Source organism: Dromiciops gliroides, chromosome 3 (genome assembly GCF_019393635.1).
Source record: "Dromiciops gliroides isolate mDroGli1 chromosome 3, mDroGli1.pri, whole genome shotgun sequence".
In the NCBI taxonomy this organism is placed as follows: domain Eukaryota; kingdom Metazoa; phylum Chordata; class Mammalia; order Microbiotheria; family Microbiotheriidae; genus Dromiciops; species Dromiciops gliroides.
In genome coordinates, this window is record NC_057863.1 from 664,434,992 (window position 1) to 664,453,928 (window position 18,937).

The following is an 18,937-nucleotide window of genomic DNA, read 5'->3' on the forward strand; positions in this document are numbered from 1 at the left end:
TTTCAGGTCCCCTGGATTTTGTGTTGTCTGTAAATGTATGCACATTCTACATACTGATGCTGAGGGGAATCAGCTTTGAAGTAATTTGGGTGCATTTGGGGGGGTTTTCACCCCATGGTGGTATCCCTGCCTACTGTGGTAATCCTGCCAGGGTCACTTAAGCAGCCAATTATTAGGGCATCGTTTCTAGTTTCTTCCTCACACCAGCAGGTGAGTGGTACCATCCTTAACACCTGCACACACATACCCAGGGGGTGCTGAATCCTACTGTTCCTTCCAGTGGGAAGAAGACCTTATGACCTGAGCTGACTGTGTACAGGGTTGTGAATATAGCTCCCAGTGTATCTGCACTTGCTACTTTGTCACTTGCCCTTTGAGATAGGTCAAAATCTTTTGACATGGGCATAAATTGGATTAAAGTGAGGCAGTGTTGCCCAAAGACATTGACCTCCCCATCTCTTCCAGAGCCAACACAGTCCAGTGGCAGGACGGGGTCAAGACAACTGGTGATGGCTTGAGATGCAGTAGATGACCTTGGTGTCCGTGATGTCTAAGCAGACTCTCAGCACTGCCCAGCACTTTAGCTGCCTTCATGGCCATGGGAACAAACTGTTGTCATCTGCCCATTCCACCAGGGGAAGTCATCACATGGTAGGGGTAGATGCCACCCTAAGTCACTGACAGGTGTGAGACCCCTCAATTACCCTCAGCCTGGTTTAGCCTGTGTGCTGAAATCATTTCACAGTGTGTGGCTGCTGTGTAGGGTACAGCTTCTTGGGGCCAAAGGTGAGAATCTTTGAAAGCAGCCCAGAAAAGGGCTTGGCAGCCCTCACACCAGAGGTACCAATCATCCCTGAATACACTCTACACCCCATTCCTGGTATAAATTCCACTCGGTCACTATAATATTCACTTCAGTTAAATAAGGATTTAGAGATAAACATTTTCCTTAAATGAGATTTTATATGTATACTCAATATTGTTATTCTTTGTAATGAATTGATTGTTAGTATGCTTTGTACTTTAACCCAATGATTCTTTAAGATTAGTATGTTTAATGGCCAATTAGTTTTTAATCGATATTTCTTTGGTACCTTATTATATAATTTTGATGCATTATGATCTGAAAAGAATATATTCAATATTTTGTCTTTTAACTAATATATGATCAATATTTGTAAAGTTACCATGAACCACTGAGAAAAATATGCAAAACACATTACCACATTAGTTATGTTGTTAAAAAAAGACACAGACCCGAAGGAAAAAAACACACAAAAAAGAGGAAAAAAAAGTACACTTTGATCTTCCTTCAGACTTCATTAGTTCCTCTTGAACCTTTCAAAGGTCTATCCAGTGTCAGGAAGTTACCACCTTCAAGTCACATTAATCAATGGACTTGAATGCTACCAGCCAATTAGCTTGGAGCAGTGTGTGTGTGGATAGCCCTGTTTCCATTTGGAGAGGAGACTTCTGGGAGGACGAAGGAAGCATTGGGGTCTTTTGGGTTCCTGACCTTGGTTTGGAGAGGTCGGATGATGGGGTCTCTTAGAAATAGTTAGATTTTTACCTATCTCCTCACCTAATCCTGATTGCTCTTCAATAAACTCTTAAAAGTCTAAACTCTTGCTAAAGCTCCTAATTTGGGGTGACCACTCATTAGATTTTAGACATCATAGCTAGAATTTTAGCCCCTTACAGATGGTGATATTACACCATTACAGTCCTAACTTTAGGTCATTTTTTTCCTTGATAATGAGATTGCATTAACTTTATCAGATCTTGTTCTGACTCCTACCAAGCTTCCAAAGAACTTAATCTAGGGTGGGAAAGCCCATTGTTTTCTACTCAAGTTTGGGTGGAGACAGATCCTTTTGTCTACATAGTTGAAGGCTGGAGGTTATCCAATTACAGATAATTTCTCTGTCCACTCTCAGCTCTCCATTGAAAAGGGTGTACATTCTTTGAATTGGGAACCTAAAGTTTTGGGTAGGCTGGTGAAGAGATAAATTTTCCTTCTCAACTTTTGTTTATACAAGCTTTACAATTTCAGATTTTTCTCCCTCCCTCCCCTCCTCCCCCCTCCCCTAGACAGCAGGTAATCTGATATGGGTTATATCTATATAAAGAGATACTTTTCCTATCCCAGAGATACTCAGCCCTTCATTTTCCTGTAGCCCAATCACATTAATGAATTAGATGTGATTGCTGTTTGATGAACCACCTACTGCCACAGTAGTCTTTGGTCTAAGAGAGACAAATGACCATCCTTTTATTAATAACCTACTGACCTTATTAATAAAATTATTAAATTACCCAGAAATTATTTTTCTCAAACATTTTAATTGTCAGAGATAATTCCAAAGGACTTATGATGAAAAGTATTATCCAACTCCAGAGAAAAAATTAATGATGGGTCAGCTAGGTGGCACAGTGGATGGAGCACCAGCCCTGGAGTCAGGAGAACTTGAGTTCAAATCTGCCCTTAGACACTTGACACTTAGTAGCTGTGTGACCCTGGGCAAGTCACTTAACTCCAATTACCTCACCAAAAAAAAAAATTGAAAGGCTTTTTAATCTTGTTTCTTATCAGTCTGGGTCCAGCTATGATTTTTCAGAGGATATCTACACCTCCAACTATCAACAGACCTGTCACACAGTTTCTTCCATGCTCTTCTAACTTGTTTATGATGTTATCTGTTATGTCTAAATCCTATACCTATTGAGAGGCTGTCTTGGTATACATTGTAAAATGTTGCTCTATACCTATTTTGTGCCAGAAAGCTTAGCAGTTTTCCAGACATGGTTATCAATTTGTGAATTCTTTCTTCAGTATCTGGGACCTTGGAATTGATCAAACTCTAGACTATTACACTTATTTGCTTCTCTATAGTGTATACTGTGTATACTGTGTATCTGTTAAACTGATCAACCTTTTTTATGCTGTAACAAAATTGTTTTGATGACTCTCTTTGTGATAGAGCTTGGGAAATGGGACTGCTGCTGGGTTCCTTTCTTTTCCTTTTTTTTCCCCCTAGTTTCCATCTTTTCTTCCCAGGAATGAATTTTGTTACTATTTCTTCTCGCTCTATGAAATAAGCCTTTGATGGCTTGATTGGTTTGATACTGAAAAAGTATATGGTATAGTATTCCTTTCATTCACAGCTAGGTGAATTGAATGCTGTTGCTTAAATTAAGTAAATTTGTGGAGCACTGTCATTTTTCATAGTTAGGTGGTTAGAATTTTAGGTCTGGGGTCAGAATGACCTTGGGTCAAATCCAGCTTTCAACACTTAACTAGCTTTGTGCCATGATCAAGTCATGTGACTTCTGCCTCAGTTTTTGAAACAGTAAGATGGAAGTAAAAATCACACCTAACTCACAGGATTGAGGTGAGGATCAAATTAGATATTGTAAATCACAGTGCCTGGTCCACAATTGGCACTTAACAATACATGGATAAAGTATGAGATTTGCCTGCTCTCCCTGTCCTGCCTGTCCCTGCTGCCAAGCCCCAATACAGAACTGAAAAGGCCTTTCTCAGAGGCTTCTCCCAGAAGCCCCCTCTGACACCAGAAGCCAGGCTTTCCTCACACACAGCCTCAAGCTAATTGGTTGGTAGCACTGATTGACAGGACCCAAAGGTGACAAACACAACCTTTGCATGCTGAAGTCACATATTTTCTTTTCATGGCAGAGCTTCCTTGCAATATCTTTCTTCACAGGTTGGTAGCACTCTAATTCTTACAATATGCCTTTAAAGAAATGAAATAAGCAGAAGTGTACCCAAAAAAGGAGCTCTTTTTGTTATGTCAAAGAACCAGACAGTAGGATATGACATCCTACAATAAACAGGGAAACAACTGAATACATTTTGGAATGTGAACACTATGGAACAATAATCTGCAATAAAGCACAGGCAATTTCAGGGAAACCTGGAGTAGTTGTAGTGACTAATTCAGACTACAGAGAGTCAAAACTGTAACAACATTGTGAAGGTCAACAACTTGACAAAATATTCGACTCCTTATTCTAATGATTAATCTGTATGTTATGGGGGAAAATGGGGTCCGGATTAGGTGTTAGGGGTTGGGGTTCTTAGGAATTCCTCTTTAAAGAATTACACCCTCTTGCACACAAAAGCAGTTAGAATAAGATGGTAGTTTATTTAGGGGGAAGGGAAGGGGAGGGAAGGGAAACCAAGAGAAATCCTTGGACTTCTCTTGGGGAGAAAGGCACAAAGCACGTGGCTCTGAGGTACCAATCTCCTTGAGTAGGAGACTGGCAAGTACTTTTATAGGGGACTGATGGGGGTGTGACCATCTGTCTGTGGAAAGTTCCTTTAGTGAGGGAGGACCATCCCCCCCTGGTGGTGGCTGGAGGAATTGGGTAAGGGATGGCTACGGATCTCTCAAGCCATCTCTCTCTTCAGGACACAAAGGCTGCAGCCACACCCAAAGTTATCAACCCAGGGGTAAGGGAGATCAGAGTGAAGGGTAGAGGTCCTGAAGCTTGCTCAGTGCAATCTGGTCCTGCTTATCTCTCTAGGCGTATCTGTCCTCTGGTTTAGTTTCTCAAGGAGAAGATTCCTTGATGTGACCCAGAGAACTTCTGGGGTGCTCTGCGCCCTCAACATGTATAATGATATAACCAGGGATTTGCCAAGATCTGTTTAACCTGCCTCCTTACCAAGAGGTGATGTTATAGAATAAAAAGTATTTTTTGAGTAATGAACACAGTGGTCAGTTTTGTTCCTTGACTCTTGTATTTGACAAGTGGAAAGATTTAAGATTTTGAGATAAGAATACATTATTTGGTAAAAATTCATGGGAAAACTTTTGGCAATATGGCAGAGACTGGGCATAGACCAGTTTCTTCCACCATTTACCAGTGTGAGATCTTACTGGAAACTTGACCTATATACAATTCTATTGGTTTATGTGACCTGAAGATTGTCCATATTAAAATGAGCTATACTGTGCAGAGCTCCTGAGGGTAATGTTTCTTTCAGGTAGGTGTGGTCTTAATCTCTACTGAGTTAATCTGATTTCCATTTCTATTGACTCTTGGCAGGCTTTGAAAGAAGTTCCTGAATTTATCCCTCCAGCAGTGCTGTGGGCGGGGCAGTGGAGGTCCCTATGTCCCCCCAAAGTCCTTTATTAATAATTATTTTCTCACAGAATAATGCTTCCCTTAACTTTGTGTCAATTCCATGCAGAAGTTAGTATAGATAGCTAATTGCCTTGAGCCAGACTTCCAATCAACCAGGTGGGATTTTTCAATTCTTTGTGTCATATTGGGGAAACTGAGTCAGGAAAATCCTACCTCAGTGCTTGTTAGAAGTCATTTTCCCAGCCTTTCCCATGAGAACTCTACCTGCAGCTTACATGTAAAATGTCAGAGGGTTTTTGGCATCATGGGTCATTGACTCATCAGCTCTCCTTAAAGATTATACCTGCAGTCAGAATAATATCATTTAAAAGTCCCATAATGTCTTAAATAGCAAGTTCCAGCACTCAGTATTTTAGGTGAAATCACCTCTCAAGAATCACATATCCTATGTAGCAGCAAGGTGGCACAGTGAATAAAGCACAAAAAACAACCAAAAAACAACCAAAGACTTGGGATGGGGGTGTATGATCCCAAAATGTATACAGAGAAGAGATTAGATAATGTTTCATAAAATAGCATATAGTAAAACATGATTAAACCTATAAACTTAAGCTACTGCTCTCAGAATCCTTTTAAATGATAAGAACATCTTTAAGGTGGTTCTCAAGTAGTGTGCATATATTACACTATAGTAAATGACCATAGTAATCTAGTATATGATAAACCAGGATTTTGGAACAAAAACTCAATATTTGACTAAAACTGCTGGGAAAACAGTATGGCAGAAACTAGGTATAGACCAACATCTCACACCATAATGAAAAGGTCAAAATGTTCACATGATTTACAGATAAAGGATGATACTATAAGCAAATTAAGAGAGTATGGAATAATTTATCTAGGACCAAAGAAGATATAGAGAGTATAACAATTGGAATGATGCCACCTGCTGGAGAGCTACTGTAGGAAAGCTCCGACATGAGGAGAAGGCATCTGAGGGCAAGCCATGTGGTCAAGATCCTTGGCATCAGGAAGTGACGTTTGCTCGTGGGTACTGTCTATCAAGGCTACCAGCCAATCAACTTGAGGAGCCTCCCATTTCTGGGAGGAGGACATGCAGTAGGAAGCGGATGCTGGGGGAGGGGCTCTGGCTCTTTTGGTTCCTGACCTCGCCATGGTGGGTCGGATGATGGGGTCTCTTAGAAATAGTTATATTTTTACCTTTCACTCTTATCCTAATGCTCACTTAAATACTCTTGCTAAAGCTTATAATTTATTGGTGACCACTCATTAGATTTTAGATAGTATAGCTAGAATTTTAGGCCCTTACAAGAGTAAAACAAAATTTAAAATAGATCATTTTAAGTATATAAAATTAAAAAGCTTTTGTACAAACAAAACTAATGTAACCAAGATTACAAGGGAAGCAGAAAACTGGGAAAGAATTTTTGCAACAAATATCTCTGATAAAATCCTCATATCTCAATTATATAGAGAATTGAGTCAAATTTTATAAAAAAATACAAGTCATTTCCCAATACATAAGTAGTCAAAGCATATGAACAGGCAGTTTTCAGACAAAGAAATCAAAGCTCTTTAAAATCATATGAAAAAATGCTCTAGATCACTACTGATCAGAGAAATGCAAATTAAAACAACGCTGAGGTATCACCTCATACCTATCAGAGTGGCAAATCTAACAAAAATGGAAAATATTGAATGTTGGAAGGGAAGTGGGAAATCTGGAGGGCTAATCAATTGTTGATGGAGTTGTGAAAAGATCCATCCATTCTGGAGAGCAATTTGGAAGTATGCCCAAAGGGCTATAGAACTTTGTATACCCTTTGATCCAGCAATACCCCTGTTAGGTTTATATGCCAAAGACATCCCCCAAAAGAGAAAAATTCCTATTTGTACAAAAACATTCATAGCATATTTTTTGTTTGTTTGTTTGGTTTTATTTTTAATTTTTTTTTTGTGGTTGCTAAGAATTAGAAATCAAAGGAATGCCCATCCATTGGGGAATGGCTGAACAAGCTGTGTCATCTGATGGTGATGGAATATTATTATGCTATAAGAAATGACAAGCAGGATGATTTCAGAAAGGTCTGGAAAGACTTGTATGGGGGCAGCTAGGTGGTGCAATGGATAAAGCACCGTCCCTGGAGTCAGGAGGACCTGAGTTTAAATCTGACCTCAGACACTGGACATTTAATAGCTGTGTGACCCTGGGCAAGTCACTTAACCCCCACTGCCCTACAAAAAAAAAAGAGAACAGGACAAACATGATTATAACAAGGCACAAACTGGTCCTTTGGGCCTAGGTCTAAGGTACAGAATGACAACACACCTATGTCAGGATGGAGTATCCTTGGCCCTGTTTGATTCCAGGTAGGAATGACAGTGATGGTTCCAAGAGCTTTTACCTCAAATGGCAAGTTTCACTAATGCCTAGCTTAGGGCTAGATATGGTGATTTTTTTGTCTCAGGGAGTTTTAATAAGCAATAAAAATTCACCAGCATGGGTGCAGCTAGGTGGCACAGTGGATAAAGCCTTGGCCTTGGATTTAGGAGGCCTGAGTTCAAATCTGACCTCAGACACTTGACACTAGCTGTGTGACCCTGGGCAAGTCACTTAACCCCCACTGCCCTGCCAAAAAAAAGAGTTTACCAGCACTCACATAAACTCATCCTGGTATAAAGATCATTAGAAATCCCTTCTGTAGTATATTCTCTCTTTTTCCATGTTATAATATGTTATTGTATATGTATTATAATATATATACACATGGGGCAGCTAGGTAGTGCAGAGGATAGAGCACCGGCCCTGGATTCAGAAGGACCTGAGTTCAAATCTGGCCTCAGGCACTTGACACTTACTAGCTGTGTGCCATGATCAAGTCATGTGACAAGGGAAATGATACCACCTGAACAACATCACTGCCCAGGGATCAGCTGAGAACACACAGCAGCATCCTGTGGCCTCCCTTCTTCCCAGCGGACCCCAGGCTGACCACACACAGCCCCCAGCCAATTGGCTGGGCGCTCTGACAGTCACATGACTGGCCTCACTGGGCTTCCAATCATTATAATTTTGCCAGGCCCATGTAGGCTTCAGAGAGTGGTGATGATGTGAGGTGCCAGCACCATGGTGACAGCTACAACCAGTGGGTGGAGCACCGTGCTGCCTGAGGAGCCCCAGGCTAGTGCGTGGGTCCCTTCTAAATTCCAGCCAAAAGATGTGGTCACAAAAACCTCAAATAACAATTAATTCTTTAAACTTGGCAAGTAGACTCCCAAGCATTTTATATTGTCTACTGTTACTTTAAATGGAATTTCTCTATCTCTTGCTGCTGGGCTTTGTTGGTCATGTATAGAAATGCTGATGGTTTATGTGGGTTTATTTTATATCCTGCTACTTTGCTAAAGTTGTTAATTGTTTCAAGTAATTTTTGAGTTGATTCTCTAGAATTGTCTAAGTATACCGTCATATCATCTGTAAAGAGCGATAGTTTTGTTTCCTCCTTGCCTATTCTAATTCCTTTCATTCTTTTTTCTTCTCTGAATGTTAATGCTAATATTTCTAGTATAATATTAAATAATAGAGGTGATAATGGACATCCCTGTTTCACCCCCTATCTTATTGTGAAGGCCTCTAACTTATCCCCATTACATATAATATTTGCTGATGGTTCTGGGTAGATACTGCTTATTATTTTAAGGAAAGCTCCACCTATTCCTAAGCTCTCTAGTGTTTTTATTAGAAATGGGGGCTCTATTTTGTCAAAAGCTTTCTCTGCATCTATTTTTTTTTCCTTTTTTTTTTTTTTTGCAGGCAATGGGGGTTAAGTGACTTGCCCAGGGTCACACAGCTAGTAAGTGTCAAGGGTCTGAGGCCGGATTTGAACTCAGGTACTCCTGAATCCAGGGCCTATGCTTTATCCACTGTGCCACCTAGCTGCCCCTCTCTGCATCTATTGAGATAATCATATGACTTTAGTTAGTTTTCTTATTGATGTGGTTATGTTAATAGTTTTCCTAATGTTGAACCAGCCCTGCATTCCTGGTATAAATCCCACCTGGTCATAGTGTATTATCCTGGTGATCACTTGCTGTAATCTCCTTGCTAATGTTTTATTTAAGATTTTGTTTTCTATTTTTATTTTCTATTTTATTTTTTTGGCAGGGTAATGAGGGTTGAGTGACTTGCCTAGGATCACACACCTAGTAAGTGTCAAGTGTCTGAGGCTGGATCTGAACTCAGGTCCTCCTAAATCCAGGGCCAGTGCTTTATCCACTGCACCACCTAGCTGCCCCCTTTAAGATTTTTGCATCAATATTCATTAGGGAAATTGGTCTATAATTTTCTTTCTCTGTTTTGACTCTGCCTGGTTTTGGTATCAACCCCATATTTGTGTCATAAAAGGAAATTGGTAGAACTCCTTCTTCTCCTATTTTTCCAAATAATTTGTATAATATTAGAATTAATTGTTCTTTAAATGTTTGGTAGAATTCCCTTGTAAACCTGTCTGGCCCTGGAGATTTTTTCTTAGGGAGTTCATTAATGAATTGTTCAATTTCTTTTTCTAAAACGTGTTTTTTTTCTTTTCTTTTGTGGGGCAATGAGTGTTAAGTGACTTTCCCAGGGTCACACAGCTAGTGTCAAGTGTCTGAGGCCATATTTGAACTCAGGTCCTCCTGAATCCAAGGCCAGTGCTTTATCCACTGCACCACCTAGCTGCCCCAATTTCTTTTTCTAATATGGGCTTATTTAAGGATTTTATTTCCTCTTCAGTTAACCTGGGCAGTTTTTATTTTTGTAAATATTCATCCATTTCCTTTAGATTGTCAAATTTATTGGCATACAGTTGGGCAAAATAGTTCCTAATTATTGCTTTAATTTCTACTTTATTGGTGGTAAAATCACCCCTTTCATTTTTCATACTGGTAATTTGGTTTTCTTCTTTTTTTTTTAAATCAAATTATCCAATCGTTGATCTAATTTATTGTTTTTTTTTCATAAAACCAGCTCTTAGTTTTATTGATTAATTCTATGGTTTTCTTGCTTTCAATTTTATTAATTTCTCCTTTAATTTTCAGGATTTCTAATTTAGTATTTAATTGGGGATTTTTAATTTGTTCTTTTTCTAGCTTTTTAAGTTTCACACCCAATTCATTCATCTCTTTCTCTTTTTTACTGATGTAAGAATTTAGAGATATAAATTTTCCCCTAAGCACTGCTTTGGTTGCATCCCACAGACTTTGGTCTGTTGTCTCATTGTTGTCATTCTCTTGGATATAGTTATTGATTGTTTCTATGATTTGTTGTTTGACCCCCTCATTCTTTAGGATGAAATTTAGTTTCCAATTAATTTTCAATCTACTTTTCCATGGCTCTTTATTACATGTAATTTTTAATGCATCATGATCTGAGAAGGATGCATTTACTATTTCTACCTTTCTACATTTGATTTTTTTTTTTGGTGAGGCAATTGGGGTTAAGTGACTTGCCCAGGGTCACGCAACTAGTAATTGTTAAGTGTCTGAGGCCAGATTTAAACTCAGGTCCTCCTGAATCCAGGGCCGGTGCTCTAACCATTGCACCACCTAGCTGCCCCCTGTCTTTCTACATTTGACTATGAGGTTTTTGTGCCCTAATGCATGGTTAATTTTTGAATATGTGCCATGCACCACTGAGAAAATGGTATATTCCTTTCTATCCCCCATTCAATTGTCTCCAGACATCTATTATATTTAGCTTTTCTAACATTCTATTCCCCTCTCTAACTTCTTATTTTCTGGACAGATTTATCTAATTCTGAGAGGGGAAGATTCAGATACCCTAGTACTGTAGTTTTGCTATTTCCTCTTGTAACTCATTTAACTTCTCCTCTAAGAATTTGGATGCTATCTTACTTGGTGCATACATATTTAGTATTGGTATTACTTCATTATCCATAGTACCTTTTAGCAAGATGTAGTTTCCTTCCTTATCTCTCTCTCTTTTTTTTTTGCAGGGCAATGAGGGTTAAGTGACTTGCCCAGGGTCACACAGCTAGTTAAGTGTCAAGTGTCTCAGGCTGGATTTGAACAAGGCCAGTACTTTCTCCACTGTGGATTCTGTGTTCAGCAAGTTTAGAGCTCCTTGTGAAAGCCTTTCCACACTGATTAGAAATCTCCATAACGGGGCAGAGAAAAACGCTCAATTCTCTTTTTCATTGTCATCATCCATGGTGGGGGAGAGTAGTTGCAGGGGTTCAATGGGATGAATATATGAAAGAAGGCTGAGACAATAGCAATGATTGAAGTAAAATCCTTTTTAAGCTATGTGTTAGAAGCTCAGAGGTAGGAGGAAGTGGAGGCTTTATTTCAGGCTAAGTCATTCTTTCATGTGGCCAATCTTTGCGGCAATGTCTTTCCGGTTTCAGAGAAGACATTGGAAAGCCAATTCCAGGAAATGCATTTAATATCTTGGAGATATAACACTTTATTTGGGAAAAATTCACTGGACTCACTTTCCCAAAGAGAAGCTGGTTATATCTGAAGGGTTAATTGTGAAATCGGGAAGATCTTCCCTGTTCATGAAAATATAAACTTGAAGGAACCTTTTATTTTTTTGAAATCAATCAGGATGATTGATAAGTTTATTTTCTTCCTCAAAAGCCTTGGAACAAAACAGAACTTTTGCAGAAGTTCCAGTAACAGATTGTGTTCCAGGCAAAACAGGATGCTCTTCCTATCTCACAGGCTTGGCCAGCTCTCGAGGAAGTAAACATCTCTGCTGGTCAAGCAAGCAGTTGACTTAATATCTTCTTTGTTTAAAACTGTGTCTAGGGGCAGCTAGGTGGCGCAGTGGATAGAGCACTGGCCCTGGGGTCAGGAGGACCTGAGTTCAAATCTGGTCTCAGACAATTAAGACTTACCAGCTGTGTGACCCTGGGCAAGTCACTTAACCCCAATTGCCTCACTAAAAAACAAACAAACAAACAAAAAAACTGTATCTAAGTCTTCGCTGGGAAAGTGGCCTTTGGAATCTCACCTATGGAGAGGACACTCTGCCCCAGACCTTTCCCAGTTAGGATTCTGGAAGCTGTGAGCCAAGATTCCCCAGCTAGGAATCCAGATGTTGGTGCTTCCCTGATTTGGTGATGCATGTGTTTATTACTGTAGTTGTGATTGGAATTGTTAGTGTCATTGCTTCTCTATTTCTATGCTTCTGAAATCTATTGTCTCATCCTATAATTAATAAAGTTCTTATAACTCTAGAAGAAGTGTGAGGGTGCTTATTATACCTTGCAAATCTCAAAACCTTTATAATACAACACCTCTCCCTTCAGAATTGCAGGGGTACCCCTGAACTGTCCAGGAAATCTTTCATTGATGCTATTAACTGGAGCCTACATTCTGATACATTCCCCCCATTGTAATTAGCATGCCAGTTTCTTTTCACCAATTAACATCAAGTAACTTTTACAAAAGGCTATTAATTTTTCAAAAATATTGCAAAAACACTTCTACCCAAGTCCTAGGGGCATGCCCTTCCCTATACTACCTTGATCCCTGGGAAGAGTTGGCTCATACCGGAGAGCAAAGCTGGTGGAGAAAAGGCAGTGGCTTCCCCAAGACCCCCCCCCAAATACCTTTAAATAATGCCATAAGACAACTCCTGGAGAAGCAGAGCCCACAAAAGGACAGGGTAAAATCATTTTCCAGCCAAAGACAACTTAGAAGGTCGGCAGGAAAGGTCTGTTGTACCAGGGAGAGAATGGAGCACAGCTCCATGCAGGCCATGCCAACAGAGACCCAACCACAGTGTAGGTGATGCCAACGAACCAGGCCTCAGGAGCTTCTGAATCAGCTGCAGCAGGAGCTGCTTGGTGGACTCAGCTCACGGATGATGAGGAGGTCAAGTGGCTGGCCAGGGAGAGATTAAAGGGGTCTCTTTGCTGGCAGTGAGGCAGGACTCTGTTGTTTTGCCCATGCTTGGGTCTGGGTCCCAGTTTTGGGTGGCAGTCCAGGTCGGGGAGGGGCATATGCACACCATCGCTTGCAGTCACAGTGCATCAGGATTCTTTTCTGGGTTGGAGGGCAGAGAAGTGGGCCTGTGGTTGTTTCCAGACCAGAGCACAGGACAGGGGAGTGGTGAACATGCCTCTCCTTGAATCATACCACCTTGGAGGAACTAGGGACTTGCAGGTTCCTGGAAGTTTCTCAGAGAGCAGCTGCTCAAACCCCCTGAAGCTCGGGACAGTGTGCCCTCCACCCTGGAAGCAGTGCCCCACTTTAAGAAGGATTTAAAAGTCAAGAAATACACTGGTAAAATGAGCAAACAGAAAAAAAATGCTGACCCTGGAAAGTTTCTATGGTGACACGGAAGATCAAAATATACACTCAGAAGAAAACAAAATCAAAGCTCCTACATCCAAAGCTTCCAAGAAAAATATGAATTGGTCTCAGGCCATAGAAACACTGAAAAAGGACTCTGAAAATAAAGGGGGGTAGAGAAAAAATGGAAAGAGAAATGAGAGTGATGCAAGAAAATCATGAAAAAAAAAAGTCAATAGCTTGGAAAGCCTAATTGTTCAAATGGAAAAGGAGGTACAAAAGTTCTCTGAAGAAAATAATTGCTTTAAAATTACAATTGAGCAAATGGAAGCTAATGACTTTATGAGAAATCAAGACACAATTAAGAAAAACCAAAAGAATGAGAAAATAGAAGGCAATGTGAAATATCTCCTTGGAAAATAGATCCAGAAAAAATAATTTGAAAATTATTGGACTACCTGAAAACCATGATCAAAAAAAGAACCTAGACATCATTTTCCAAGAACTTGTCAGGGAAAATTGCCCTGATATTCTAGAAGCAGAAGCTAAAATAGAAATTGAAAGAATACACCAATCGCCTCCTAAAAGAGATCCCAAAATGAAAGCCTCCAAGAATATTATAGCCAAATTCCAGAACTCCCAGGTCAAGGAGAAAATATTGCAAGCAGCTAGAAAGAAACAATTCAAGTATTGTGGAGCCACAGTCAGAATAGTCAGAATAACACAGGATCTAGCCGCTTCTACATTAAAGGCCCATAGAGCTTAGAATATGATATTACAGAGGGCAAAGGAACTGGGATTAAAACCAAAAATTAACTACCCAGCAAAATGGAATATATTCCTTCAGAGGAAAAATGGCAATTCAGTGAAAGAGAGGAAGTTTGTTTGATAGTCCTCAGTTCTCAAACACAGAAAACTGAGTCAAATTTGTTAAAAAAGAGCCATTCCCCAATTGATAGCTGATCAAAAGACATGAAGTTTTCAAATGAAAGAATCAAAGTTACCTATAGCCATATGAGAAAAAATCCATCCTCCATCTACAGAGAAAGAACTGATGGTACTTAAATACAGATTGAAGCATATTTTTATAGTTCCTTTTTCTAAAGTTTTTTTGTCTCTTTTCTTTCATAATCTGATTAATGTGGAAATGTTTTACAGGACTACACACGTATAACTTGTATTGAATTGCTTAAAATCTTATGAGGGAGTGTGGGGAGGGAAGGAATATGAGAATTTGTAACACAAAGTTTTAAAAATTGATGTTAAAATTTGTTTTTACATGCAATTTGGGAAAAATAAAATAAAATTCTAAATATTAAAAAAAGAGTTGGTTCATACTTAAAGCAATATTTACATATCATTGGTCCCTCTGGGTTTCACTTCAACATGTGGTATGGCTATTGTATATATCTTCATCCCCCCTACAGTTGGACTGGGTAATTTAAATTAATCCACAATGCCTTGATGCTAGGCTGGTGGACTACAAACATGGCATGGACTCTTTCTTCCCAGACCTCTCTTGGCTCAGCATTGCAATCTTTCTTTTTATTTTTTCATTTTTAAAATATTTTATTTAGAATTTTATTTTTCCAAATTACATGTAAAAACAAATTTTGACATCAAGTTTTTAAAACCTCGTGTTCCAACTTCTCTTCCTCCCTCCCTCCATAACGCCCCCCACCAAGAACTCAAGAAATTCAATATAACTTATACATGAGTAGTTATGCAAAACATTTCCACATTAGCCAGGTTGTGAAAGAAAACAGACAAAAACAAAACTTCAGATTATGGAACTATAAAAATAATTATGCTTCAATCTGTTTTCAGATACCATCAGTTCTGTCTCTGTAGATGAATTGCAATTTTCATAAGTTTTTCAGAGTTATCTTGGACCTTAAACTTGACAAAAAAATTTTCTTCACAATAGCCCAGCAAAGTAAGTACCATACATTTTGAAATCATTATCGATCAATCATCATCCATCAATCCTCATTATTCTTAGTCAATGCTCATCATTGTCAATCAATCCTCATCAATCCTCATTTTCCTTCAATCCTCATCAATCAATCATCATCTTCCTCCTCACCTTACATTACTCTTGTATCTGCTTCAAAATGTTTTTCAATCCCTATTGTTAACTGTTTCCCCCCATCCTATTCCCTCCCCATGATATTTACTCCTATTTTCTACCTTCTTTTACCCTATCCCTCCTCAAAAGTGTTTTGCTTCTGATTGCCCCCTCCCCCACTCTGCTTTCCCTTCTTTCACCCCTCCCTCCTTATCCCCTTCTCCTCCTACTTTCCTGAAGGGTTAGATGGATTACTCCACCCAATAGAATGTGTATGTTATTCCCTACTTGAGCCAACTCTGATGAGTGTAAGGCTCATTTAATTCCAAAATCCTCCATTTCTCTCCCCACTCCATAAGCCCTTTTCTGCTTCTTTCGTATGAGATTTCACCCCCATTCTACCTCTCCTCTTTCCCCTCCCCAAGTGCATTCCTCTCTCCTCTCAATTTTACCTTAAAGAAGTCATCATGGGGCAGCTAGGTTACACGGTGGACAAAACACCCACCCTGGACTCAGGAGAACTTGAGTCCAAATCTGGCCTCAGAGAAGATATTCACCAACCCCGACCACCCTCCTGCCCCAAGAAAAAGAAAGATAAACAAAAAAATAAATGCTTTATAGATATCATCCCTTCATAATCAATTCCCCCCTGTGCTCTCTGTCTAAATTTTCCCCCTATCATCTGCCCTAATACTCAGAAAGCTATTATTTAGACATATCATCTTCCCATGTATGAATCTAAACAGTTTAACATTTTAACAACTCTCATGATTTCTTTTTTCCTGTTTACCTTTTTATGCTTCTCTAGCGTCTTGCATTTGAAAGTCAAATTTACTATTCAGTTCAGGTCTTTTCATTATGAATAATTGAAAATTCTCTTTTTCATTGAAGTCCCATTTTTTCCCCTGAAATATTATACACAGTTTTGCTGGGTAGGTGATTTTTGATTGTAATCCCAATTCTTTTGCCCTCTGGAATATCATATTCCATACCCTCTGATCATTTAATGTAGAAGATGCTAGATCCTCTGCTATCCTGACCATGGCTCCACAGTATTTTAATTATTTCTTTCTGGCAGCTTACAATATTTTTTCCTTGACCTGTGAGCTCTGGAATTTGGCCATAATATTCCTGAAAGTTTTCATTGTCTTATTTCTTTCAGGAGGTGATTGGGGGATTCTTTCAAATTCTATTTTACTTCTTGCTTCTAGAATATCAGGGCAATTTTCCATGACAATCATTTGGAAGATATCTAAACTCTTATTTTGATCATGGTTTTCACATAGTCTAATGATTTTCAAATTATCTCTCCTGGATCTATTTTCCAGATCAGCAGGTTTTCTGAGAAGATATTTCACATTGCCCTCTATTTTTTTATTCATTTGGATTTGCATTATTGTGTCTTGGTTTCTCATAAAGTCGCTAGCTACCATTTGTTCAATCCTAATTCTTAGGCAATTATTTTCTTCAGAGAGTTTTTGTATCTCCTCTTCCATTTGGCTTTTCAAGCTGTGGACTTTTTTCTCATGACTTTCCTGCATCATTCTTATTTCTCTTTCCATTTTTTTCCTTTACCTCTCTTACTTTATCTTCAAAGTCCTTTTTGAGCACCTCTATGGCATATTGTTTGCTGTTGTTTTTAGCTCTGACAAGCCGATCTGAACCTCTGCCACTCAAGATTTCTTACTGGTTTCCCTGCTGGGGTAGGACTACTGAATTCCTACTCAGCTCCTGCAGACACCCATGTATTGCGCCGCCGCCCCCTCCCCCCCCCCCCCCCCCGAGTCGTTCAGCCCTCTCACTAGACCATGAGCTTAGTTCTGGAAGATGCTAGTACTGCAGTTGATTTGGAGTCTCAGGGGTAAGCTTCTCTGGCACAGCCTGCCTGGGGGCTGGATCTGTGTCAGCATGATCAGAGGGTTGGACTTCACTCCTAGCTTGATACCCCTCTTCTGCAGAACTTCTAAGACATCTTTGGCTGGAAAATAATCTCAGCCTGTCTTTTTGTGGATTCTGCTGCTCCAGGTGTTATCATATGGCTATGTTTGGAGCTTTTTGGAGTCATTGTGTCAGGAGCTCTGAATGCTTAATGCCTTTCCTCCACCATCTTGGCTCTGCCCCAGCATTGTAATGTTTCAAAGCATCAACCAGATGCTTTGAAGAACTAGGAAGGGTAGAGAACTGGGCTTGACACCTGGGTCTAAGTCTGCTGTGCACCTAAACCACTGACATCACTGTATGCCTTCTGGGTCACAGAGTGAGGATTCCACCACCCCCATTGACATGTCTGTGGGTAATGAATAATATTTGTGACAATTAGAAACCTGAGAGACATAATTTCTGGGTAATTTAATCACTTTATTAATAAGACTACCAGGTTATTAATAAAAGCATGGTCATTTGGCCATGTCTCTCAGACCAAAGGCAATCATGGTGGCTGGACTCACACCTTAGATATCCTTCAAACAGTAGGTGGTTCATGAAATGGCAATCAAATCTAATTGGTTAACATATTTGGAAGTGGGCCATATTAAAATGAAGAGCTCTACCAGACCACCTACAGCCTTGGGCTATCAATCAAAGAAGTGGATGGGCTGGGTGACACCTAGAGGAGAAGCCTTGCTATCTAGACAAAAGGATCTGTCTCCACTCAAACTTGCATGGTACACAATGAGCTTCCATGTCTTAGATTAAATTCCTTGCATTGATGGGTCAGCCTGAGCAAGATGAAGGGAGCTGATTCAATCTTATTGTTGTTGTTGTTGTTGTTATTATTATTATTATTATTTTGGTCTTTTTGCAGGGCAATGAGGGTTAAGTGACTTTCCCAGGGTCACACAGCTAGTAAGTGTCAAGTGTCTGAGGCTGGATTTGAACTCAGGTCCTCCTGAATCCAGGGCTGGTGCTTTATCCACTGCACCACCTAGCTGCCCCAATGCAATCTTATTATTAAGGAGAAACTGGACCTTGAAAAATCAAGGCTTTGGAAAAAGGGGGGGGATCTCAGAATCTCCCCAAGGTATTGGTTATAAATAATCATTTCTCACACCTTTAAGTGTTTATTGTTCTTCATACCTGCTTCCCCGCAGTTCCCTCACAGAGGCTCAATCTGCCTTCTCCCTGATTGCTGGCCATTGTTAAGGGCAGCTTTTCCTACCTCTCTGGTGGTCTTGGTCAAAATTCTCCCCATCCCTTCACTACTGGCTTTGAAGATTTCTTCTCTTTTTTACTCATAATAATAGAGAAGCAGAGCTGTATGTAAAGTTTTCAGTCTGCTGGAGGGATTTACTCATCAGAGTACCTTGGGGGTGGCCTTTTGGATGAGCACACAGGTGCTCCCTCTCCTCTTCATGCAAGAAGCTTTTTAACCATAGCATTCCTAGTGGATAAATGTAGCTAGTGCAAGGAGCTAATGAATGAGCTGAAATCACT